At 32.4% G+C, this 27,802-nt stretch overlaps 3 pseudogenes across 2 annotated transcripts; all 3 read right to left on the bottom strand.

The window, feature by feature from the left end:
* Positions 1-1,199: 1,199 nt before the first annotated feature.
* Positions 1,200-3,880, bottom strand: LOC111315978 (DExH-box ATP-dependent RNA helicase DExH18, mitochondrial pseudogene; annotated as a pseudogene).
* Positions 1,200-10,822, bottom strand: LOC111315979 (protease Do-like 8, chloroplastic; annotated as a pseudogene). Its single transcript, XR_016333110.1, has 13 exons — positions 10,282-10,822; positions 7,923-8,041; positions 7,692-7,796; positions 7,416-7,538; positions 7,204-7,302; positions 6,919-6,985; positions 6,549-6,620; positions 6,367-6,437; positions 5,532-5,741; positions 5,404-5,471; positions 5,128-5,207; positions 4,762-4,848; positions 1,200-4,630 (listed from the first exon to the last, which is right to left on the bottom strand). The product of XR_016333110.1 is annotated as a protease Do-like 8, chloroplastic (transcript).
* An 11,107-nt stretch (positions 10,823-21,929) lies between these two features.
* Positions 21,930-27,014, bottom strand: LOC111316287 (protease Do-like 8, chloroplastic; annotated as a pseudogene). The gene is made up of 13 exons (XR_016333347.1): positions 26,717-27,014; positions 26,006-26,080; positions 25,681-25,799; positions 25,543-25,580; positions 25,286-25,384; positions 25,029-25,095; positions 24,650-24,749; positions 24,503-24,569; positions 23,660-23,879; positions 23,475-23,546; positions 22,833-23,279; positions 22,642-22,702; positions 21,930-22,333 (listed from the first exon to the last, which is right to left on the bottom strand). The product of XR_016333347.1 is annotated as a protease Do-like 8, chloroplastic (transcript).
* Positions 27,015-27,802: the final 788 nt, after the last annotated feature.

Here is a 27,802-nt window from a genome sequence, read left to right on the forward strand (position 1 = left end):
GATAATACCATTTAAACCATCTTGATAGAATTGTTTATACTCTCACACAATTTTGGTAATTAAGCCAATGGTGATATATGAGATGATATTGGTATTATATAGTCCAAACTCTTGAAAATCGAAAATTTTGATATTATGATACTACAATGTTGCCAAACGCAATGAATGATGTCAAAGAGGCAAGAAAAAATGCACGGAAAAACAAAAGCATGAAGAAACAAATAATTCTTTTCAATTTAAAATTGTTTATGCTCTTACACAATCGTGGTAAGTCAATGATGATATATGAGATGAACTTGGAATAATATAGTACAAACTTTTGAAAATTGAAATCTTTGATTTTATGATACTAAAATATTACCAAACACAATGAATGATAGCTAAAAGGGAAAAAAACACAAAGAAACAAATAATTCTTTCCGATTTAAAATTGAAGCTCAACATGAGATCTAAGATGGCAGAACAATCGAAACCTAATTGTCAGCATGCATGATGTGAAGAATATGATTCATTTGCACCCTTTTCCTTCCATATTTCAGGATCCATGAGTTGCAACAATGAAATTTCTCCAAGAGGCTTTGCTAAAGGCCTTAGTTGACGAAGAAACTCATCAGAGGCCTGTTTGAAAGAGATTATGAAAGTGATCGAGAATGAAGCAATGGTTGAGCTTATTTGAAGCAATGGTAGTGTAAGTCAAGGTATCAAGCAAATTGCGTGTAATGACTTGAATATTCAACAATGACTTTTCTAACCTAGAAATATTGCACATTTATGATGAAAATGAAGCATAACAGCAGCAGGTCGACAAAGTTATCTTGGGAACAATTTTTCATATGGTCCATGTTTCTAGGATAATGATGTTTACTTCATTACTATCCCCAGAAAACTCAGGCAAGTTTCTCATCGTCTTCTTTCCCTGTTTCAGTGTTCACATTGTAGCCAAATTTTCTTCAAGAAAGGGAAAGAGGGTGCAGCACTGATTGACTTTGACTTGGCCTTTATCCTTTCCTAAGCGAATAACAAGGTGTAGGTCCAGTTTCAGTAAAATTTTCATCAAAGGAATTCATGTATGAAAAGGACCAAATCTTTGCTACAACAGATAATACTTTAGAGACCAAATTTTTCAAAATTTCACGAGATAATTATGGTTTTTGGTTCACATTGCTACAGGGAGAATACCAAATTATTAGCATGGAGGGTTAATCACAAGGGAAAAAATATAAACAAATATATAATTTTACATTTAGCTGAAAGCAACATTACAAAGTAATAAACAACAGAACACAATTAAAACTGGAAACCCATACCGTATTTCTTATTCTGGGATAACCCATGCGGTTATTTTAATTGTAAGAAACTTACTTCTTACGTAACTTGATAAGTGACCTTGGTCTCTGATATCCTTCTTCCTTCTTTTGAGGCATAGGTTTCTTTGCCAGTCAATTCTGGTTTCCAGCATGCATTGACAAGAGATTTACCCAACAAGTCAGCAACACCGATAGCCATTTCTTCTACTTTTATCACGGAAGAAAAGGTTTCCTTTCCTCATTGAAGTGGTTAGATAGCCACAGATACATAGATAAAACTTGATGCTTAGTCTCAAGATCCAAGAGTTCTGCAATATTTTTAGCAGAACCTTTTGGCATGCCCATTGCTAGGCTATCCGGGACATTTTGATTGTAAGCTGAAGAAAAACCTAAGCAGATGATACCTTGCTTTCGGGTCTCTAACATTGACCAGAGCAAAACAAAAGTTGAACCAAACTTCCAAAGATATTCCCTGCATCTTTTCCAACATATTCGCTACCTTCTTAATACGATGATATCAGCACAAAAAGTATGAACCACCAGACGGTAAATTTCGCCAAAATTTTTAAGTAACTGGCAGAAACTATCATTAGGGAATTGCCCAGCAAAAAATTCAACCTGCTCAAAGAAAGGAAAGAGACCCACTTTCTCCACTTCTTCAAAGGGTTGCTTTAAACACTCAATTAGAAAATCCAAATCATTTAAATTCAAGGTTGTTGTCAGTCCATCCGGATAACAACTTCCTCTACGACCTGCTCTTCCCGCAATTTGCTTAACCTGTGATACTGGGACTGCAACAATCTTGTCACCATTGTACTTTGAAAGACTATAAAAGACAACTCTACTAATATTAAGATTCAATCCCATTCCCACAGCATCACTGGCAATAAGCACATCAAACTTTGATCATTAAACAAGTTAGCTTGCTGTCTACGAGTCTCTGGTGGCAAGGCACCATAAATAACACAGCAGCGATGACTTGTGTTTTTCTCAATAGCCATTTTCACCTCAAATATCTCTGTCCTTGAGAAAGCAACTATACAGTCACCATATTGAAAATTTCGAAGGTCTCCCAGCAGAATCTTGGCTTCAACTACTAATGGTTTGAACCTGCCGTAATGATGTTCATGCAACTCATCTCCAGTATCTGAACAGATCTTTCTAACAATATTCAGAACAGTTGGATCTCCACACATGTATCTCATCAGCTTTCAATCAAAGCAATGCACGTGTCCATGCATAACCTGTATACAGGTCAGACATCATCTGGATTTCATCAATCACAGCCACATTTTATAATTCTTCTGTTGACACCATTCTACAGTGCAGGCAACCTAATTCGAAAACGGTGCATATTTCTTTTCTTGCCCTGTGTGGAGGCTACAATAAACTCCTTGTGCATTCACTTTGTCAAAAACGTCCATAGCCAAAAGCCAAAGTGGGCTGCAATAAATACCCTTCTTTGCTTCCATAATCCACTGGAAAGCATTGTAAGTCTTGCCTCTATTTGTTGGGCCACAATGATAAATAATCTTATGCTTCATTACCCGTGCAAAAGGAAACCATGCATGTGGCTCCCTAAGATCAGCTAATTGAATCATACTTCGAAACCGCTTGATCTCGTTGGGAAACACTTCAATAGAAAACTCCACAAATATATGGAAAAGAAACTTAACAGCAGCATCAGATGGACCAAGTGATATCACGTGCTTAGCAACAACAGGAGAACATTTCTTAAAGAAAAAGCTACGAAACTTATGAACAGCAGTAAGGAAAAATAACCTACCAAGAGATTGATTGGCTGCCCACCCAGATTTACTTAAATAATTGAAAACTTCCTCCACAATCTCCCAATCTGCTTGCTTCAGCTTCGCACAGTTTTCAATATTATAAAGTTCCTGATACAACTCCACAGGATCACAACAAGCAACTTGCTTGCTACCCACAGTTCTATCACTACCTACATCATCACTTTCATATTCAGACTCAACAACTGTTGAAGTACACATACCATTTTCCTTAAAATCTTCAACATCATCCTCATCCAAATTCTCATGAATGCCATCAAAATCATTAATTCTCATAAAACCCACGGTATCCTTTTTATCTTTATCACTTCCATGTTTGGACAACATCTCTTGAACCACACATACCGTTCTCATTAAAACCATCAACACCATCCCAACTTCTCCCTTACTCCCTTTGACACCATCAAAATCAACACTGTTTACAGAATCCACAAGATACTTCCCCTTCTTACTTCTTTTCCTTCTCGAACCACGCATTCCACAATCCTCCCCATCATCATCATTCCCATTTTCAACAACAGACGAAAAAGGTTTCACATTAGCATCTACATAGTTCCTAAATTTACCAACTAAACCAACCAGTGTTGTTGAAAACTCTCATTTGGGCACATCCAAAGATGGCACAAAAGGGTCTTTATCCAAAACCCAGTTTTCTAATTGTCTAAAAGAATGAAAATATCGATTGGATAACATAAACTTAACTCTACAAACATTGCACTTAGATGTATAGCTTCAAAACAGAAAGGTTGCCTAGCCTCTTCCCATTTAATACCCACATAAAAGATTAAAAACCCACCTCCTAAGGCAATCAAAATTTGAAATTGCAATAAGTTTTTTCTTTTTTTTGGCCACCGAAGTTGCAATAAGTTAAAAGGTGTTAAATTGTGACAGAAAAGGAGATTAAGGCACAAAGAAAATGGGGATTTCATGTAGCTTACCCGGAGAGAATTGAGAGACAGGGTGAGAGAGAAGAAATGGCGGGAAAAATTATGGTTAAGCCACCAAAAACCATAAACCCAGAGTCATACTCTCCTCGCCCATTTCAATCTTTAAGATTACCTTATCTCCCGCATTGTATTTATCCAAAGCTTTGTGTAACTCTCCTTTGTTTTTAACCTAATGACAGGTTGCGAAAAGAGAAAACAACAGTATCTTAAAATATCGTATGTCATATTCATAACTGCATTGAATCATTGAATGCGATGCACATGAATCAAAAGCACTTTTATTCAAACATGATTTGGCACCCCACGTTGACAAAATGACAATTTAATTTGTACAATGGCTCATATCTTGCTCAACTGGAAGAATATGAAACCAGAACGGAATTTACCATGCTGGGTAATGTTAAAAGAACCATATTTTTTAGTGGATACTAGAAGGACAAAAATTTAAGAGAGAACTCAGAGGTCTGTTGTCAATTGCAAGGATGATATCACCAAGTATAATATTACCAGCGGAACCTCTGGTGGTGGGGAGTAGCCCAGCCTTGGCTGCAAAACTGCTACTAGGAACCTAAAGTAACATGTAGTAAATGTAAGAAAGTTTTAAATATTCTACAAGCAACAGCCTATTGACAGAATAAAATCTCTTAAGTTATTGAAAAGATGGTTGCGCTTTAAAAGTTCGAACTAAATTTGGAATACCAGAAGGATAAGGGCCCCTTCTCGAACATTAAGTTGATTAGCAATTAGGTCAGGAGCAGTTTCAATATTCAAACCTCTTCGAAGAGCCTGACAGTGGATGAACAATGAGATATGAAGTATTAGAGCTTGTTCCTTCAGGGTAATAATAAGTTAAAATTGTTCGGATGCTCAACTCTTAGTAATAACACCCATCCTTTTATCCCCAAATATTCCGAAATTATGATTGTAGTGATGGTTTAAATGCAGAGAAGGTGAAAGTAAAAGGTCCTCATTGAGAAGGAGAGGCAAAAAGGGGATAGCAAAGATCAGAAAATACGAGGAGACCAAGAACTTGACCTTAGATTTATAAATAGGAATGAAACTTACTTTGCCAAACTGGATTAGCTGAGGTACAATCTTCAGCACTGTGGAGAACGGGATGGCAAATCCTACGCCTGCAGATGTACCTGAAATACAAATAACAAAATCAGAATGCATTACACAGGACGCAGCTAGCTTTTATTACTACTATTATTCTTGGCCAAGGGAGACGTCTAATCATGAAATATCTTCTCATCAAGATAGAATCAATATTCCATAACTATTTTGCTTCAGATTAATTGCACATGACATATGCAACAAAAAAACGGAATGTAAAATGACCTGTCTGTGTGAATATAGCTGTATTAATCCCAATTAGGTTTCCTTTTGAATCCAACGGATGACCTCCACTGCAACAAATAAAGAAAGCCTAGAAATAGCAAGCAGTGAGGAACTTGTTTAAAGACAACCTGTTTACTGGATTTATGGCTGCCTCTGTTTGAATACCACCACCAATTGTCACTCCAGTTTGACTAAAAATGTCTCTCCACTAATAACTCCAACGGTAAGCGTTTGATCAAAACCAAATGGATTTCCAATTGATAGACATTGTGTCCTACTCTTAAAGAAGAAGATTGCCCTGCCTTAATTGGCCTCAACAAATCTTCAGAGGCTTCTACCTAGCATGTTGAAGAGATCAGAACCAGTTGCTCATAAACTTTCAGCAAATTAGTATATTATAGAATATATGCACAATAAGAACAGCATTGGCTGGATGGATAAATTGATCAAGCCTATGCTATTACAGATAATATAGATTTTTTTTCCCTTTTGGTACAAAGGAGATATGCATTTGTTCTAATTTTAAGTTAATACAGGCATTTTCTTCATCTCATTGTTTAGGAAATTGCAGTTCTGTGTTAAAATTATTCATTAAACTAGGCGATACACAATTGAAGTTCAGACATATAATAGACCTGCGAAACTACTCTTGTGAGAATAGACTAGTTTTTAAATTGATGTGCAACCATGTGAGAATGCTTACATACACAAGTTATGATCAGCTTACATCTGTGTAAACAATTAAAGATGGTTACACATACCTTTTTTATTAATTTGGTGTAATATAAATTCTACTAAGCCAGAATCAATGGTCTATTTGTGTAGACTGTAGATCTGAATTTCCAGTTTCAAAATGATTGAATATGTCTAACAAAAAGGTGATGGTGTAGCCTGTAATATAATCAGACCAACCAGTAATGCAGTTCAGGCAGTACTTTACAGGAAAATCAAAGGAAAACTTACCTTTAAAACAGCAAGGTCTTTAGTGCGATCAGCACCAATCAACTTACCCTAAAAATTCTTTTGTACCCCATAAAACAGCAGTTAAACAATTAGAGAAACAGCTGCAGGAGTCCAAAACTTAATACCAGATAATGCAACTCAATTTACCAGCAAAGGCTAAGGGCACTGCAAATCTCACGCTTCTGATGCAAGGATATTAACTCATGCAACAACTTGCCCAGGACTTGGATTTCTTGACAGGGAATTACCTATCACTGAACATGCAAACAGAATAGTTAACCTGGAACAAAAGAGGAGACAAGAAAGCTTATAGAAGAAAAATATAAAGGAAGAATCTTAATCTGATATGGCTGACACTGATTACAGATTACCATTACATAGGGGGATGCTTCAATTGGGCATCAACTAGGATTCTCATGTAATGGAGATTTCTTAAATAATCATGTATTAGCATTCATCAGAGAGATAACTGCGATGGAAACAGATAGTTTACTGGAATTCTTGATGTCCTTGGTCAATAAATAGTACTTTAGGTTCATTTATTACTCTTACCATGATAATTTGCCACGATATGTCCCTGTTCATCGCAGACAACACCAGAACCATTTTCTTTTGGAATCTGCCAGTAAACATAATGTTGCAGCACCCTTAGATGAGTTAATAAGCTGAGAGCATTTTAAAGTTAATGCAGCAAAATACTTAATGAACAGCTCTGAGTGTATGCATGAGAGAGAGGGAGAGAGATAAAGAGTTTCTTAGCCTTCAATATCATAAGCTTGCTTCTGTGAATTAAAAGATTACAGACAATGATTGATCAAACGAAAATCAGAAAAATACCTCAACAGCACCAGTTACATTAAGTTGAGGGCGCAATGTTATATCAAAAATGTTGACAACAGAGTATGTATTCTTTTCAAAGAGTTGGACAGTTTTTTCCTATCAAATTGATATGTATAAGCTTAACACATGGTAAATACCAGTACAAAAGAGCCCGAAACTATAAACTAATCACAGAATTCCAAAACAACAATGATTTATCAAAAATGAACCTCAGAAGGGAAGAGAGTTCCGGAAGGAAAAACAGGAGGAGTTACATCTTCAACTGCCACTGATGGATCCCCCAATGCTTGAGCTGCAAATCCACAATGTATCCCATCATCTGAAGCAAATTGCTAAAAGTACATAAATAGTAAGAAGGAAAGAATAACATTAAACTTGAAGTGGCCAACTACAGCATATCCTTTCAACAGCATGGTTTCCAATTATCACTTTTTTGCACCTTCCAAAAACAATAAAGGCTTAGCTGTGCACCATCCTGTAATTGCCTGTTTACTACTGCCATAAATTTTACTGGCAAGTGCATTCAAATAGATGACACCAGATTTCAACACATTTACACAAGTAAGTTTAGTTGTCAGTGACAATGCGAACTGTTAAATGAATTTATCAATAAAACAAGGAAGACTTCCTTGACCAACAAAATCGATTCATATGAATCAAGTTCTTAAAGTGGCAAAGGGGAAACCAAAGCTGAAATGTGCAGACCTAAAAAGTACCTTGAAGAATGGCAACTCCAATAGGCAAAAAGACTTGCTAGCAGCACCCTCCTTGTTGCAAAAGGAATACTTTTGCCTATTATTACTTACCCAAATCCACCATTCGTTCATTAAACAACCTAAAAGCATCAATCAACAAAAATATAATAATAACTCCGTAAAGAACTGAAGAAAAAATGAAAGTTGAAATCATTTTCTGTAACATCAATGACAAGTGTATAATTACCAATCTTGGCCATTACTACTAGCATTCACTTTGTTCAATAAAAGAAAAACAGATAATTTTTCATATGCATGTATATATATGAATATAACACACATGTGTATTTATATACAGTGACATTCATACATGCACACATACATGCATAACTAGATGCACATAAACTCACATACATAATGATGCTTAGACTGATAAACACATACACCCATACTCACATTATAATGATGCTTCTATGTATATATAAACGGATAAATTGACACATACATAAACACGTACATGCATAAACGTATATACACTTGAAACACAAGCACAAATACTCTCACAAATACTAGAAAAAATTACACCCACATTTAAATGAGGCAAAGAAATCAAAAAAGCAATAAAAAAGTGAAATGAACTTTATTAATTTCACCAAGCAAAGACATCTAAAAAGCTAAATGGGTATAAAAGATTAGCAGAATCTATTGAAGGAAAAGTGAAAATTAACCTTAAAATAGAAATGGGTTTGTGAGAAACGATGTCTTTATGGGAGCCAGTGGAACATAATCCAGACAAGACTTCGCGACGACCTATGAACAAGTGGCTCTTACCGTTGTTTTTGTTAAGGCTTAATGAACAAGAATTGCTGCAAACTAGAACTTGCATTTTTGTGAATCATGATAAATTATAGAAATTACCAAAACAGAAAAAAAAAAAAAAAAAAAAAAACAAATCAAATAAAAAAAAAAATTTTCTTTGAAGCTAACTAGCAGTGAAAATGGAGGGGAGTCGATAATGATAATCCAATATTTTTCGTGTCTTTTTTGAAATATTGAATTATATTAAAAACCACGTTTATGGTCAAATTGCCAAAAAGATCGTCAACTTTCATTTATATGTATTATTACACTAGCCCCTTTTGTTTTATTACTATTGGATACCAATGGCAATGGCATGTTTTGCAACATATAGCTTAACAATTGTACTTAATTTATTAGGATGCAACTTTAAAAATTTTATCAAGATAAGTTTAAATTCTTTCGTTAATTTTAATCAATTAACAAAATTCAATAAGAACTATTAATCAATCAATTATGTTGAGGCACCAAAAGACATTAAATATGTCTCAATATTGAAATGATCAAAATTTTTATTTAATATTTTATTAAAATGGATTTTACTTATATTTGTTACTTTCTTTTTTATCAAAATTGATTTGTTGATAGTCAAAAGTTAAATTAGTACCAACCACAGTTGCTTGACATGTTAGTGTTGGATTAGTTTTTTGTAATATATAATCATAAAATACAATGAATTATGTAAAATTAACAAATTGAATATTATTATACATGAAAAAAATACTCAACGATTTATTTATGTAATTAGATGAATATCACATTTTTATTTTTAATCATTTATTTTGACATTTTATTTTTCATACATTGAGCCATGTTATTCAAAATTTGTAACAAATAGAAAGGAAAAAAAATGAAGAGATTATCGTAACGGTTTTGAGACCGTTAGACGTAAAATGTGTTTTAAAATTGAAGTAAATAAAATTAAGTTGCCACCAATCTTTGTTATGGTGTAATTGACCATCCAAAAGCTTATCCTTTTAATAAAACTATAAAAACGGGTTTAAAGTTCATCAAAAAGATAAATTTTGGTCTACGAAAAATCAGGTTGGGTCCGGGAGTCGGTTACGCGTGGGGAAGGATTAGCACCCCCACAACGCCCATAAATTGGTACCATTTAATTATGCGTTATTTTTTGTGTTGGATAAAAACTATTTTAATTTGAAATTTAACACTAATTCCCTTCATTTAAAAAATAAAATTTTGCTAAAATATTTATTTAGAACTATTGAGAAAATCTTTAAGTTAAAGAATTATCTTAAAATTCTCCATCATCTAGGCAGAATTTAAAATAACTCTTTTCGCCTAAGATTTAACACAATAATCCTTAAAATGAAATAACAATCTTTATAGAAAATAATTGTTAGTGATAGCATGTGTCTCCTGCTCCTTCTTCTTTACAGTTGCTGTCTTCTTTTCAGACCCTTCAATTTTACCATTTTTGATAGCGTTCTCTATCATCTCTCCTGAGATTATCATGTCAGAAAAGTTTTTCGTGGCATTCCCCACCAATCTATCATAATACAGGCCTTCAGTGTATTGACAAATAGCACGGTTATCTCTTTTTCTGTCAGTGGCGGTTGAACTTGGGCCGCTGCATCCCTCCATCGATGTGCGTATTCTTTGAAGGTTTCCATCGATTTCTTCTTCATATTTTGTAATGACAGCCTATCAGGGGCTATATCCAAGACATGCTTATACTGGGCAAGAAAAACTTTGGCCAAGTCTTTCCATGAATTGATCTTGCTTCGATCTAACTGCACATACCATTTAGCTGCTGAACCAATCAAACTATCTTGGAAACAGTGTATCAATAGTTTATCGTTATGGGTATGACCTGTCATCTTTCTACAAAACATGGTAATATGAGCAGAAAGACACTTTGTCCTATCATATTTCTCAAAATCTGGGGTCTTAAATTTGGGTGGGATAACCAAGTCAGACACTAGGCTAAGCTCATTAACGTCAATAACCCCATAAATGTCATTACCTTCAACCGCTTTGAGCCTCTCTTCGAGTTGGTCATACTTATCTTGAATTTTTGAATTTATAACAGGTTCTGACATTTCGTGAGACTTTTCTTATTCAACAGGGTCGTCAAGATTTGGTACCATGATGGGATCGATTGGGATGGATCCCGAATTGGTATTCAAGTGGATCGATCGTTGATTTGCAGAATGATTGACATAGGGGTGAGGTTGTGCACTTGGTGGCTGTATGTGTATACCCTGAGGAACTTGAACCTGAACCTGAGGTGGAGTGAATCCCGGAGGGTATAATGGCTTTTCTATATTGACCTCATCTCTTGTCCTTGACGCGCCAGCGACTCCTTTTCCTTTCATTGAACCAAGCAACAGTTGTCTTAATTCAGTCATTTATGCTTCGATGCTTTGCTGTATTTCCATCATTCTTTCTCGTATTTCCTCCTGTGCCTTTTCGACCCTTTTCAAATCTAGCTGTATTCTCTTCTTCCATGGCTCGAGTTTAAGAACGAGTATTATATCTATGCAAAATTGACGAATTTTGGTTCCTTGGCTTTGCTATCCTTGAACCTTAGTTTATTAACCATGAATTAGATCGCATGATATAATGTTGTTGATATTATTGTTAGCATGAAAATGAATGCATGAAATGAATGAAATGCAAATTAGGGTACTATCTTGGATCGATCGAAACAAACAGAAACTTTCATTAACCATGGGAGTCTTTATACATTATCCGATCATTCTTGCATTAAAGCCATAAAAACATTTGACTTGAGCATATTGCTCTCTAGCTTCATACAAAAAGTGCAATAATCTTTGACTGTGGCCTTGGGTTGGTATAATCTCTCGTTCCAGTGCTTTCGCCTTTTCAACCATGTTGCTTGCTTTTTGAACAGTCTTGTAGATTTGAGTAGTCAGATGTTTGATGTATTGCTACCTCCTTAAACTTTTTGCTCTCTACATTTCTCGAGCATCTACCTCTATATTGTAAGTGCGAGCCCAATAATCTTCTCTATCTTGCCACTCAGTCAAAATCTTATCTATGTGACTCTGATTGCTTGTCAATTGAAGTTCCAAGCTCATTAATTCATGCTCTAAGGCCTTTTTCTCACTTTGTAAATCAAAGTTCTTGCTTTGTTCCCTCTTTAGTTCAGCTTTTAGCTTTTCACTTTCTCTTTGGTGCCTTGTTACCTTTTCAGAAGCTCCTGAAAGTTTTTCTTTCCATTCATGCTGTTCTTTGGTGAGTGTGGAGATTATTTCTTTGTTCTCTCGAGCTCTGTTCTTCCAATATTCCATCATGTCTCGTAGTTCTTCCATATCCTTTTTAGATCCCTTCAAAGGTCTACTATCCAATCTCAATTTCTTATTTTCTTGATGTAGATTTTGTAGATCTTTTTTCAATACTTTTCATTTTTTAGTCAACTTCTGTACTGCATCATCTCTCATCATCAAATCATATCTTAATTGGTTAACCTGATCCATCATAGCCATCTTTTCTTTCTCTAACCTTTTCTTTTCAATCTCAAACTCCCGTTGAGTGATCTCAAAAGTTGATAATATTGAAACTGAAATAAGAGCTGGCAACTTCTCTGAAACATCGACTGGTAGAGGCTTAACTTCGTTAACCCTTTTTATCCTTCAAGTAAGGTAACCTTCTGTAACATTATCTGTAAATCTAGCTGGACTCATTCGATTGACTTGCTTCCATGTTTTGATGATTTCACGAACCTTTTTCACGTAACCGGGTGTTCCATAATCGAACTCGAGTGAACCGAGTCCATGAGTCATAGGGATAAACTGTCGTGAGTCATATTGTCTTTGAACCATAAGGGACGCGTAACTCACTGCCCCCCATATTCCTAACAAAGGTACCCATGACTCATTTCTACAACTATACAAGATAGCCATCGGAAGCATCCATGGTGCCCTTCATGTTACATCTTCGCTCGTGAGCTTCAGAAAGAATGCCAACCACTGACCTTTTGTCCAATCTTTCTTCCATTCTTTAGCAATAAACTCCTTGATAGGACTAAAATGCACGGAGAATGGCCGAAATGATGCCTTTTTTTCCCCCAAAATAGCTTCTGAGCCAGACAAAAAGCAACTGAGCATACCCCATAAATCGTCCTTCACCCTTTTTCGACAAAAATTAAGTGATCTAATAATTTCTGTCAAAATAGTTGGTGAAGGATTTATACCTTTATCTAATTGCTCAAAGAAATCAACTATTGATACTTCTATATGTCCTAAAACCTTAGGGAATATCATCAGTCCATAGATGGCCAAAGCAAACACATCCAATCCCTGATCAGTGTCAATATACCTTCTTATGTACTCGAGCAAAAAAGTTGATGGAATGGTCTCAACCTCATTTTTTTCTTTCTTATGCTTGTTTATCTCTTCGAGCTCTACTTGCATGATCTTGGCTAATTTTTTTCTATATCCGATAGTCTTATGCTCTTTCCAATAGATCTTGTCTTGATTGGTAGACTCTATCCGGAGTAAAAAAGAATATTCTTCGATCGTGGGGGCCAAGTCTTCTTGGTTGAATACAAAGAATCGATAAGATGGATCTCAAAACTGTGTTGCGACTCTCATCAACTGTTCATCAACCTTCACTGACATAAGTAGTGCCACATCTCCGTATTTCTTGGAAAAAAAATTTTTTCTCTCTGTTCTCCACTGTTTCCAAATGGCTTCCAATTCTGATATATTATTTTGACTGAGATCCATATGCATTGACTGTGATAGCACTGATATATGACCATCTATTAAGCAATCTCCTTCCTTCCTCTGAGTACCTTCTGAATAGCTCTTGACTTCTAAGTAGCTCTTACACATGGATGACATCCTTTAGATTTTCTGAAAGTTTTTCTTGCTAAAGATGGGTCCAAAACAATACCCTCTAGAAATATGGTACCTATATGATGCATGTAACAAAATTGAAGACAACAAAAGAATTAAACAAATCAATAATGTAAATAAAACAAATAAACAAAAATGAGTAAATGAATGAACAAGCATACATCATAACAGAATATACATAGTGTCCTAATTTAGGTAATTTTCTCATAGAAGGGACAATATGGCTCTATCCTAAAGTTGAACCTTATGGCTTGCTATATGCCAGGTTAAGCTTTACGCATCTAAAGGTTCTCAGACTATTCCTCACATCATTGTCCATTATAGACTAGTAAGACTCTCCGATCCTCACCCATTACAGGTTGCTAATAGAACGGGTTCAATCTGAGTGAAAATATTTCTCTAGCAAATACGGAGGTTATCACCTCATGAGAGCGTAGCAACTTCATTTCTTCCTAAAAGGGATAGAGCCCGGGTTTAGAGCTTATGCATGAATATGCAAAGTGTGTGCATAATAATTTAATTAAAATAGCATGAATAAATCATAACCACAAAATCAAAATAAATTAATAACTAACATACAATTTTTTTATTTATTAACAAATATTTTTTAAAAAAAAATCAAGGTGAAGGAAATTAAAAGAAATGTCAAATAAAACCAATTAAATCCAACAATTCTTAATAACGCATAATTAAAAGTTTCGGCTTGACTCTCGAATTTTATCTCCAGCGGAGTCGCCAAGCTGTCGTAACGGTTTTGAGACCGCCAGACGTAAAGTGTGTTTTAAAATTGAAGTAAATAGAATGGAGTCGCCACCAATCTTTGTTAGGGTGTGATTGACCACCCAAAAGCTTATCATTTTAATAAAACTATAAAAATGGGTTTAAAGTTCATCAAAAAGATAAATTTTGGTGTACGAAAAATCAGGTTGGGTCCGGGAGTCGGTTACGCGTGGGGAAGGATTAGCACCCCCACAACGCCCATAAATTGGTACCATTTAATTACGCGTTATTTTTTGTGTTGGATAAAAACGATTTTAATTTAAAATTTAACACTAATTCCCTTCATTTAAAAAATAAAATTTTGCTAAAATATTTATTTAGAACTATTGAGAAAATCTTTAAGTTAAAAAATTATCTTAAAATTCTCCATCATCTAGGCAGAATTTAAAATAACTCTTTTCGCCTAAGATTTAACATAATAATCCTTAAAATGAAATAACAATCTTTATAGAAAATAATTGTTAGTGACTCTTCAACTTCTAGGCAGAGTACCAAGAATTATTTCTTTCGGAATATTATTTTTAATTTATTTTATAATATCACAAAAAGATTTTTTTTGTAGTATTATTCTTTTTTTTTTTACTATAAAATATTTTATCATCGAACAGCAAATTAAAGAGAGAATAATGCAATCAGTTATCGATGATAGCATGCTAACGTATGTATGCTAATGAATGTCATTTACAATGAAATGCAATTTAAGAGTTGGATTCTTAAGTATAATGAGACCACCCCGACTCTCCAACATCTAGGCAGAGCTTAGATGCGACTGTTTATATTTAAGATCTCAATTTTATTATACTTTTTATTTATTAATTTTATTATTAATAAATTTAGAATACAGTGTGAAAAACTTAATGAAATGGAGTTTCCTAAATACCCCATCATCTAGGCAGCATTCGGGAACAAACCATCTCATGTGAGACTTCCACAAGTGTTCTTAAAGTTTTGAAATAAATTAAGGGTAAAATTTTAGGGTTTAAGTTTAGGGTTTGGGGTTTAATTAAAACGCGAACATCTCTAAAAATCTCCATCATCTAGGCAGACTTTCAGAGCAAGTTCAAAAATTTTTTATAACTTTGGAAAACTAGTTAAAATTTTCTTATATATATTTTTTATAAAAATTTAAATAATAATTCCCCAACATCTAGGCGGAATTATTTGTTTGAAGATGTATTTTTTTATTCCCTCCAACATCTAAGCAGAAAAAATAAAAGGCTTATTTCATTATTATTACTATTTAAACATTTTAAAAATATATTATTTTTTATATTGTTTTCATTTTATTATTATTAATAACAATTAAATATTTATCTTAATAAATTTAAACATTTATGCATAAAAAATACTTAAAATAACAAAGATAATATTATATAAAAAATTCAAAAATTCAAAAAAAAATTTTTTTTACCTAAATCGGACCGGTCAACGGTTCGGTCAACGACGGTTCGACGGTTCGGTTCGGTCTAGGAGCGATCTGGTTGGTTCAGCGGTTCAGGCTGGTCCAGAGAGCGGTTCAGTTCGGTCTGGTCAAACCGGTTCAGAGCCGTTGAGAAGTCAAGTTAACGGGTCGGTTGCACGGACCCCGGGTCAGGTTCGGGTCAACGCGCGGATCCTCATTGGTTTAAACGACGTCGTTTTGGGGCATTTATTGAAACGACGTCGTTTTAGCTATTGACAGTTTATATAAAAGTTAAAAAATTTTCTTTCCCTTATTCCTTTCACTCTTCAGAAAAAAAACTTCTTTTTTCTCTCGTTTTTTTCTCTCATTTTTTTCTCCGGCCAAATGCAGATGGCCGGCCGACCGTTCCTCCGTCGCTGTCGCCACCGTTCGTCGGTCACCGGCCGCCGTTGACGGTTGTCAAAAAATTCTCAGAAAATACCAAAACGTTCACCTCGACCTCCTGAGTTCAGATCTGAGGTCCCTTTCACCAAAAAGCGTCCTCACTTCCCTAGATCTGCTAGTGAAGTTTCGGTCAGATCCCTTTTTCTTTTGTATTCTAGCTTTTTTTTTTTTTTGAACTGACTTTGATTTTTCTTTATGCAGGGGCTCTCGGCGCTGGGTTCCTCCCTGCGGGGAGGACTGTTTGATTTTTTTTTTGTGATTTTCTTTCCCCATTTTTTTTGACAGAATCTCTTCCTCTTTTTTTTTTTTTTTTTGCTTCACTAGGAGCTCTATTTATAGAGCTCTAGCTATACGCATTTGGAAGGAAAGGCATGGGGCTCGGTCACGGGATGTAAACACGAGTCTTGTGCCTTTTTTATTCATTTCTGTCTTATCTGGCGTTTGTCAATGGAATGAGTGATTAGAGGGGTGGAGGGTAGGGTCTGGTGGCAGTGGCACCGGGGACGGCTCTTTAATTTTTTTTGTCTTTTATTTTCTTTTTTTTGGTATTTTTTTTTCTATTTTTGTTTTGTATTTTGTATTATTTTTGGTATTTTTTTTTGTATTTCGTATTTTATAATATTATTGTTTTTATTTTATTATTATTTTTTTGAGACAAAAATTGATGTCTACAGAGATTAATCCATTTTTTCTACTTTCTCTTTTTTTTTTTTTTTGTTAAGCACATTTGAAGATGCTCAATCATTATTACTGTCAATTTAACTGAAGATGTAATGCTTGAGATTCTAACTAGATTGTCAGAAAAATTTTAACATCTCAGCGTAATTCTGAACTTCCTAGATAAAAATGCTCAGTACATTCATATTTAGGATTCTTGCATTAATGGCATAATATGTCTTTGGAGTGACAATAATATTGTCATTTGGAACCGTGCTACTGACAAGTTGAAACCTTCATTGCAGTCGATGTTCATAGTACGAGCACTGATTCCTGAAGAAACCTTCCTAAACATTCGGCCTATTTTCAAAAATAATCCAGGGTCCAGACTTTCATGTTTACTTAACTGGGTCTTATCATTCATGGGCTATAACCAATGGAGAATAGGTTATTCTTTATACAATTGATATGGAGACGCTACTTACATTTGATATGGCCAATGAAATTTTTATTGAGACATTATTTTCTGATGGTGCTTTGGGTTTTTCCCTTTTTGGTGGGAAAGAAGCATAAGATAAGTATTACATATACTAAAAGTTACATCTCAAACCAATTAAATATGGTTATATAAATAAACTGAATTAAAATTTAAATTTATAATCATAAATGGATCTGTTTTCGATAATTTTTATTCCACAAGCCAGATTACTCAATTCATGGCAATGAAAGGATTTGTTGCCAGATTTTTTTTGTTCCAACCATGAATAGGTACATTGATAAAAGGTTTGATCAGTGGGTGTTAGGTCACCTTGGTTAAAAGAATCTTGGAGAAGATTATTCACGAACTTTGGGAATGAAAAGGGAAAACTGGTCAGGTTAATTCAAGCACTCAAGAAATGAAGACTCTCAAAATCCCAGGTGAACTTTACAAGTTGAATTTATGCATATAGCTTACTTTCTCTGGGAATTGAAGTGATATTTACCATTATTTATCTTTCTTTTTTGTTGTTCTAGCACATGAGCAGAATCCGTTGTATTTGCCTCTACAATCAATTCAATTAGGGGAAAACTCACTTACTTTAGCGTAAATTTAAATAATTTTATTATAAATTAAAAAGAATGTCAATCAATGCCACTAAGCACTGATTAAGGTGAGATTTAAAAAAAAAATTACAACTAATGTATCGTTTTTCTTAAATTCAATAAAAACAAAGAATTAAATATAAAATTTTATAAAAATAATAATTTAATTAATTTTAACCGATGTCTATACACATTCGTTAACCAAACCCATTAATTAATTGCTACCATATGTAATCATGTGTTTTTAATTTCCTAACTAGATGACATCATTTGTCTCCAAGATCACATCAATTTTCATGCTATTCTTTATTGATTAATTTAATGCATTTAATAATCTTAAATTAATTGGATAATTTTGTTAATCATCTCATCTCTTGTGGGCCAAATGGGTCTAGACTCTACAGACAACCCACGTAATTTAACTATATTTGTGCAATTTTGATTTTGTGTTGTCTTTTCCTTTTTGTTTACACTCTCGAAGCAATCTGGTTGGAATTTTAAACTTCACAATCATAATGGCATTCTCCTTTTAGTTGGATTTTTTAGAACATAAAAGTTAACAACATTTTAATTTTAGTTAATCAGGCCAATCATTGAGTAATATATTGATAAAATGTTAAATTTTTAATTTTAATAATTAAACTTAAATTTTAACAATTTCTAATATTAAAAAAATTTCAATCTATCAGGTACCAAAAAAATTAATGCGAAGAGTTTTTTGTTGTCTAAGACAACTAATTAATTAATTAAGCAACATGGGTTAATTATTTCTCTTTTTTCTTTTTAATTATGCGAAGAGTATTGTAATTCTAAATTAGGTACCATTCAAGTTTTAGTTCAAATGATGTTTAGTAGCTTTTCATTGACAATAAAAAAAAAGATAAGATTTGAATTTTAACTTTATGAGAAAGCAATCAAGTTATTGCGACTATAGGATTATAAAAATATTCATAATAAGACAAAGTGATTATCCTCGTGCTCCTATCAAAGTTCGGCCCCTTGCATGATTGAGCAATTTGATGGCATGATGCTAGCTATAAAGTAGGAGTGATAGCTTAAACAATTACAATTTGGTTATTTATGTATTTTATTGACTTATTTCGGCTATTTTTTACCTTTACTTTAACAACATGATTTCGATTAAAAATATTGTCGTTGACAATCAAATTTAATACTCAATTACCAGTTAATTTGTTTTGTATTTGTGAATGATCTCGAAAACAAAAATAAAAGCATTAGGAGTCTTAATTTAAAAATAAGAAAAATTACAAGTATTGACATTTTAATTTGGCTATGTACCAATTAACCAATTTGGCAACTCGATGCCTTGAAAATAACCAACTTGAAGGTCCCATCCCTCCATATATTGAAAATTTGAAGAACTCCGAGCCAAAGATTCAAATAATGGTTTAAAAGTAGAATAATAATCGTAAAATAACGGTAGTATCATCACTCGTTATCGTTATTAGATAAAACATAGTTGAGAAATTTATTCACGATAAAAACAAAATGCAATGGCCGCAAATAACGGCGTAACGGAGAATAACGGTAATAACGGTCCGTTATTACCGTTATTTTATTTTTCTACTCACAGATCTAATAATTCAAGAAAAAAACAAAATTTCAAGTTTTCAACTCTGTAGAATAAAGCAATAAACCTACAAAAGTAAAAGTAAAAGCAAAAGCAAAAAATAAAACTCAAACTCTCATATCTGTAGCATCAAAATTACTCTGAGAACAAGCCAGAAAACAAACGAATTATTTCAAGTTTCAACCATTCAATCAGCATTTCGATACCCAAATTCAAATCAGCATCAAGTTTTCAATCAACATTCAAGATCAAATAAGGTAAGAAAAGAAAGTTAAATTATTATTTTTTTTTTACAAAATTTTTGTAAAATGATGTCTGTTGTGAGAGTTTAAGACTTGAGAGAGATGAATGAGGTGTACTTGATAAGTAATAATGATGAAAAGATGCGAGAGAAAATGCTGAAATGAAAAAAAAAAAGAGAGAGAAGAAGAAATTTTTGAAAAGCAAAGCTTTGGAGGCGCGAAGAAGATGAACAGAAGAGAGCAAGCTAGTTCTAGATGGTTCTATCATTTTGCTACAATTAAACAAATTGAGAGACATTAAGGCAAGCACGTGAGGAGGGATTGGGTGTGGTGGAGTGTTGGGAGGTAAGAGTTGAATTTTTTATTTAATTTTGTAATTAATTTTTAAAATTTTTTTAGATAAAATTTAATTAGAGGTTTTGAAAATTTATAATTAAAAAAATAAGAGATTAATAATTTAATATAATATATAGAGATTTTAGATGAAAATTTTTGATAAATTTTTTTGTATAAGTTAGATGAAAAATAATTAAAATTAAATATTATATTTTGATTGTATTATATATTAATTTATAATTTTGTATCTGAATTTTATTATTTTTTTGTTGTTTTGATATTTATATTGTTGTCAATTCTTTTGATATTAGATTAATTCTTGTTATTTTTATGTAATTATTGAAGATTGTAGTTATTATATAATTATTGAAAGTTATTTATGATAAAAAATTTTATATCAAGTAGTGTATCAAAAAGATTAAGTTATTTAATAAATTTAACATTTTATGATCTATTCCTCTTACTAAGATTAACAACTAAAAAATAAAAAATATAGGTTTGAAAATTTTATTAAAATATAAGTTTGAAAATTTTTAATTTTTGAAATTTTTTTAGATAAAATCTAATTAGAGAGATTGAAGATTTATAATTAAAAAAAATTAAGGGATTAATAATTTAATATGATATATATAAAGATTTTAGATGAAAATTTTTGATAATTTTTTTTGTATAAGTTAGATGAAAAATAATTAAAATTAAATATTATATTTTGATTGTGTTATATATTAATTTATAAATTTGTATCTGAATTTTAATATTTTTTTTGTTGTTTTGATATTTATATTGTTATTAATTCTTTTTATATTAGATTAATTCTTGTTATTTTTGTGTAATTATTGAAGATTGTATTTATTATATAATTATTGAAAGTTAAATGTGATAAAAAAAATTTATATCTATTAGTATATTAAAAAGATTAAATTATTTAATAATATTCTTAAGATTAAAAACTAAAAATTAAAAATTTTAGTGTAAAATCAATTTTTAATGATGTAATAAGTAATATTAATATTTTAAAATATAAGTTTATTTTGTTTTTATACAAAATAGCAAATATGCCACAACGTGAAGAGTTCCAAAATAAAGGAGCAAAGGGCGTACCAAGTGATGATATATGTTGTCATTTTGGAACACTTGTGCCAAATACAAGAGGAAATGTTTCATGTAAACTTTGTAATAAAATTGTAAAAAGAAGAATAACCGTTTCAAATAACATATTACTTATAAAACTGACAATGTTGCACCATGCCCCAATGTTACTAGTATATTATATTTTTATAATTCCTTTGAAAATATTATTATTAATTTCTTAATAAAAATTATAAAATTATATAAGCATGTATAACTATTTTTTTTCTTTTTTTTTTAACTATATTATTAATAGGTATAATACAAAAAAGTATGATGAAACTCTGTCAAGATAGCAAATCAAAAAAAGCTGACAACAAAAGGAGAAAAAATAAATTTTTATCATAGTTAAGAGAGAAAGATGATTATAAAAGATTTATTGATGAAGACATCACTACTAGACAAACCGTACGAGATAATATCCAATCACAACATGAGTGATATAGAAGACAAGAATTCAGACAAAGAATTTAAAATATGATACCAAAACATGATTTAAATTGATAAAAAAATTAAAAATATCATAATTTAAAATTTTAGTAAAAATTATATGAGTAACAAAAACAAAAAAAAAATGTTTTTCATTTAATATGTCAATATAAATTATAATGATAATTTTCGTGTTTTACGCATATTTAACATAAAACAAACATGACATGATACACAAATTGTCTGATCTAATATCATGTTTATAATTAACAATGTATTTGCACCCCATCCTTTTTTAATAAAATGGGGATTATCAAGAATCAAACGATTACAATGAAGACATGAACTGACAACATTTGTGTTCAATTGCTCCTCTCTTTTGCCATATATTCCCACAAGTTTAATAATCCTGCTTCATAAACATGGGAAATCGAAAAATTACGGGAGTTTCAACTTGGGATTTTTGTACATGTGAATCATCCTAAAAGAGATGTTGGGAGGCCCAGTCATGAACTTATTTCCTCTAGAATTACAGGCAGCTCCAAACTCTCCTCGCCCCTTTGAATCTTTAAGATTACCTTTTCTCCCACATTGTATTCGTCCAAAGCTTTGTATAACTCTCCTTTGTTTTTAACCTGATGACAGGTTGCAAAAAGAGAAAACAACAGTATTTTAAAATATCGAATGTCAAATTCATAACTGCATTGAATCATTGAATGCGATGCACGTGAATCAAAAGCACTTTATTCAAACATGATTTGGCACCCCAAGCTGACAAAATCACAATTTAATTTGTACAATAGCTCATATCTTGCTCAACTGGAAGAATATGAAACCAGAACGGAATTTAACATGCTGAGTACACTAGAAGGACAAAAATTTAAGAGAAAACTCATAGGTCTGTTGTCAACTGCAAGGATGATATCACCAAGCATAATATTACCAGCGAAACCTCTGGTGGTGGGGAGTAGCCCAGCCTTGGCTGCAAAACTGTTACCAGGAACCTAAAGTAACATGTAGTAAATGTAAGAAAGTTATAAATATTTTACAAGCAACAGCCTATTGACAGAATAAAATCTCTAAGTTATTGAAAAGATGGTTGCACTTTAAAAGTTCAAACTAAATTTGGAATACCTGAAGGATAAGGGCCCCATTTCGAACATTAAGTTGATTAGCAATCAGGTTGGGAGCAATTTCAATATTCAAACCTGCTCGAACAGCCTGACAGTGGATGAACAATGATATATGAAGTAGTAGAGCTTGTTTATTCAGGGTAACAATAGGTTAAAGTTGTTCAGATGTTCAACTCTTAGTAATAATACCCATCCTTTTACCCCCAAATATTGCATAATCATGATTGTACTGATGGTTAAAATGCAGAGAAGGTGAAAGTAAAAGATCTTTATTGAGAAGTAGAGGCAAAAAGGGGATAGCAAAGATCAGAAAATAAGAGGAGACCAAGAACTTGACCTTGGATTTATATATAGTAATGAAACATAATTTGCCAAACTTGGATCAGTTGAGGTACAATCTTTAGCACTATGGAGGATGGGATGGCAAATTCTACACCTGCTGATGCACCTGAAATACAAATAACAAAATCAGAAGGCATTACACAGGAAGCTGCAAGCTTTTATTACTACTATTATTTTTGGCCAAGGGAAGCTTCCAATCATGAAATATATCTTCTCATCAAGATAGAATCAATATTCGATAACTATTTTGTTTCAGATTATTGCACAACATATGCAACTAAAAAACGGATTGTAAAATGACCTGTCTGTGTGAATATAGCTGTATGTATTAATCCCAATCAGGTTTCCTTTTGAATCCAAAAGAGGACCTCCACTGCAACAAATAAAGAAAGCCAAGAAATAACAAGCAGTGAAGAACTTGTTTAAAGACATTAACTTTAAAGTTTCAAGAAGGATACTGAGGATTAGACAAATCATTTGGTGAACCTGTTTCCTGGATTTATGACTGCATCTGTTTGAATTCCACCCCCCATCGTCAATCCAGTTTGACTAAAAATATCTCGATTCAATCCACTAATAACTCTAACCGTAAGGGTATATGATCAAAACAAAATGGATTTTCAATTGCTAGACATTGCTGTCCTACTCTTAAAAAAGAAGATTGCCCTACCTTAATTGGCCTCAACAAATCTTCAGAGGCTTCTACCTAGCATGTTGAAGAGATCAGAACCAGTTGCTCATAAACTTTCAGCAAATTAGCATACTACAGAGTATATGCAATAATAAGAACAGCATTAGCTGGATGGATAAATGGATCAAGTCTATGCTATTACAAGTAATATAGATTTTTTTTTTCCATTTTGGTACAAAGAAGATATGCATTTGTTTCTAATTTTGAGTTAGTACAGATATTTTTCTTCATCTCATTGTTTAGGAAATTGCAGTTTCTATGTTAAAATTATTCATTAAACAATTAGTGATAAAAATTGAAGCTCAGATATAAGTAGGCCTGCAAAACTTCTCTTGTGAGAGTAGACTAGTTCTTAAATTAATGTGCAACCATGTGAGCATGCATATATGCACAAGTTATGATCAGCTTAAATCTGTGTAAACAATTAAAGATGGTTACACATACCTTTTTAATTAATTCTACTAAACTAGAATCAATGGTCTACTTGTTTAGACTGTAGATCTGAATTTCCAGTTTCAAATTGATTGAATATGTCTAACAAAAAGGTAAGCATATATTGGTGTAGCTTGTAATATAATCAGACCAACCAATGATGCAGTTCAGGCAGTACTTTACAGGAAAATCAAAGGACAACTTACCTTTAAAACAGCAAGGTCTTTAGTGCAATCAGTACCAATCAACTTATCCTCAAAATTTTTTTGTACCCTATAAAACAGCAGTTAAACAATCAGAGAAACTGCTGCAGCAGTCAAAAACTTAATACCAGATAATGCAACTTAATTTACCAGCAAAGGCTAAGGGCACTGCACCCTTCTGATGCTAGGATATTAACTTGTGGAACAATTTGCCTAGGACTTGGATTTCTTGAAAGGGAATTACCTATCACTGAACATGGAAAACAGAATAGTTAACCTAGAAAAGATAACAAAAGAGGAGACAGGAAAGTTTATAGAAGAAAAATATAAAGGAAGAATATTAATCTGATATAGCTGACATTTATTATAGATTAACATTACATAGGGGGATGTTTCAATTAGGCATCAACTAGGATTCTCATATAATTGAGATTCCTTAAATAATCATGCCATGGAAACAGATAGCTTACTGGAACTCTTGATGTCCTTGATCAACATATAGTATTTTGGGTTCATTATTAGCTCTTACCATGATAATTTATCACGATATGTCCATGCTGATCCCAGACAACACCAGAACCATTTCCTTCTGGAATCTGCCAGTAAACATAATGTTTCAGCACCCTTAGATGAGTTAATAAGCATGAGAGCATTTTAAAGTTAACGCAGATAGCTCTGAGTGTATAGATGAGAAAAAGAGTTTCTTAGCCTCCTCTATCACAAGCTTGCCTCTATGAATTAGAAGATTACAGAAAATGATTGATCAAATGAAAATAAGAAAAATACCTCAACAGCACCAGTTATATTAAGTTGAGGGCACAATGCTATATCAAAAATGTTGACAACAGAGTATCTATTCTTTTCAAAGAGTTGGACAGTTCTTTCCTGTCAAATTCACATGTATAAGCTTAACACATGACAAATACCAGTACAGAAGGGCTTGGAACTATAAACTAATCACTGAATTCCAAAACAACAATGATTTATCGAAAATGAACTTCAGAAGGGAAGAAAGCTCCAGAAGGGAAAACAGGAGGAGTTACATCTTCAACCGTCACTGATGGATCCCCCAATGCTTGAGCTGCAAATCCACAATGTACCCCATCATCAGAAGCAAATTGCTTAAAAGTATAGAGATAGTAAGAACGAAGGAATAACATTAACTTGAAGTGGCCACCTACACCAAATCCTTTCAACAGCGTGGCTTCCAATTATTAATTTCTTGCACCTTTTCAAAAAAAATGAAGGCTCAGCTGCCCACCAATCTGTAGTGGCCGGTTTACTACTGCTATAAGTTTTACTGGCAAGTGCATTCAAATGGATGACACCAGATTTCAACTCATTTACACCAGTAAGTTTAGTTATCAATAATAATGCAATCTTTTAAATAAAATTATCAATAAAACAAGGAAGACTTCATTGAGCAACAAAATCGATTCATATGAATCAAGTTCTTAAAATGGCAAAGGGGAAACCAAAGCTGAAATGTGCAGACCTGATAAGTACCTCGAAGAATGGTAACTCCAATAGGCAAAAAGACTTGCTAGCAGCACCCTCCTTATTGCAAAGGGAATACTTTGCCTATTATTGGTTCACCAAAATCCACCATTCGTTCATTAACCAACCTAAAAGCATCAATCAACAAAAATATAATAATAATAACTCCAAAGAGAACTGAAGAAAAAAATGAAAGTTGAAATCATTTTCGGTAACATCAATGACAAGTACATAAATTACCAATCTTGGCCATTACTACTAGCATTCACTTTGTTGAATAAAAGAAAAACAGAAAATTTTTCATATGCAAGTATACATATATATATGAATATAACACACGTGTATTTGTATATAGTGACATTCATACATGCTCACATACATGCATAACCAGATACATATAAACTTACATACATAATGATGCTTTGATTGATAAACACATGCACCCATACATTATAATGATGCTTCTATGTATATTTAAACGGATACATTGATACAAACATAAACACATACATGAATAAACATACATTTACATGAAACACAAGCACATATACTCTTATAAGTACTAGAAAAAATTACAACCACATTAAAATGAGGCAAAGAAATAAAAAAAGCAATAAGAAAAAAAGGTGAACTTTATTAATTTCACCAAGCAAAGACAACTACAGAGCTAAATGGGTATAAAAGATTAGCAGAATTTATCGAAGGAAATGTGAAACTAACCTCAAAATGGAAATGGGTTTGTGAGAAACGATGTCTTTATGGGAGCCAGTGGAACATAATCCAGACAAGAGTTCGCGACGACCCATGAACAAGTGGCTCTTAGCGTTGTTTTTGTTAAGGTTTAATGAACAAGAATTGCTGCAAACTAGAACTTGTATTTTTGTGGATTAATTGTGAATTATGATAAATTATAGAAATGACCAAAAAGGGAAAAAACTAAAGAAATCAAATAAAATTTTTTTCTTCGAAGCTAAAGTTGCAGTGGAAATGAAGGGGAGTAGATAATGACAATCCAATATTTTTCGTGTTTTTTTTTTTTTGAAATATTGAATTACCTTAAAAACTCCGCTTATGGTCAAATTACCAAAAAGCTCCTTTTGTTTTATTACTATTGGATACCAATGGCAATGGCATGTTTCGCGGCATATAGCTTAACAACTGTACTTAATTTATTAGGATGCAACTTTACAAATTTTATCAAGATAAGTTTAAATTCTTTTGTTAATTTTAATCAATTAATGAAATTCAATAAGAACTATTAATCAATCAATTATGTTGAGGCAACAAAAGAAATTAAATGTCTCAATATCGAAATGATCAAATTTTTTATTTAACATTTTATTATAATAGATTTTACTTATATTTTTTATTTTCTTTTTTTATTAAAATTGATTTGTTGATAGTCAAAAGTTAAATTAACACCAACCACGGTTGCTTGACATGTTAGTGTTAGATTAGTTTTTTGTAATATATAATCATAAAATACAATGAATTATGTAAAATTAACAAATTGAATATTATTATACATGAAAAAATACTCAAAGATTTATTCCTGTAATTAGATGAATATCACATTTTTTTAATAATTTATTTTTACTTTTTTTTTTTGTAAATTGAATCATGTTTTTGAAATAATTGTAAAAAATAGAAAGGAAAAAAATGAAGAGATTAATCTATTTCTTCTACTCTTTTTATTTTTTTTAATTTGTTAAGCACATTCGAAAATACTCAATTGTTGTTATTGTCAAATTAACTAAGAATGTAATGTTTGAGATTCTAACTAGATTGTCAGAGAAATTTAACATC

Source organism: Durio zibethinus, chromosome 24, assembly GCF_047325235.1.
Source record: "Durio zibethinus cultivar Kanyao isolate XHJ-2024 chromosome 24, ASM4732523v1, whole genome shotgun sequence".
In the NCBI taxonomy this organism is placed as follows: Eukaryota; Viridiplantae; Streptophyta; class Magnoliopsida; order Malvales; family Malvaceae; genus Durio; species Durio zibethinus.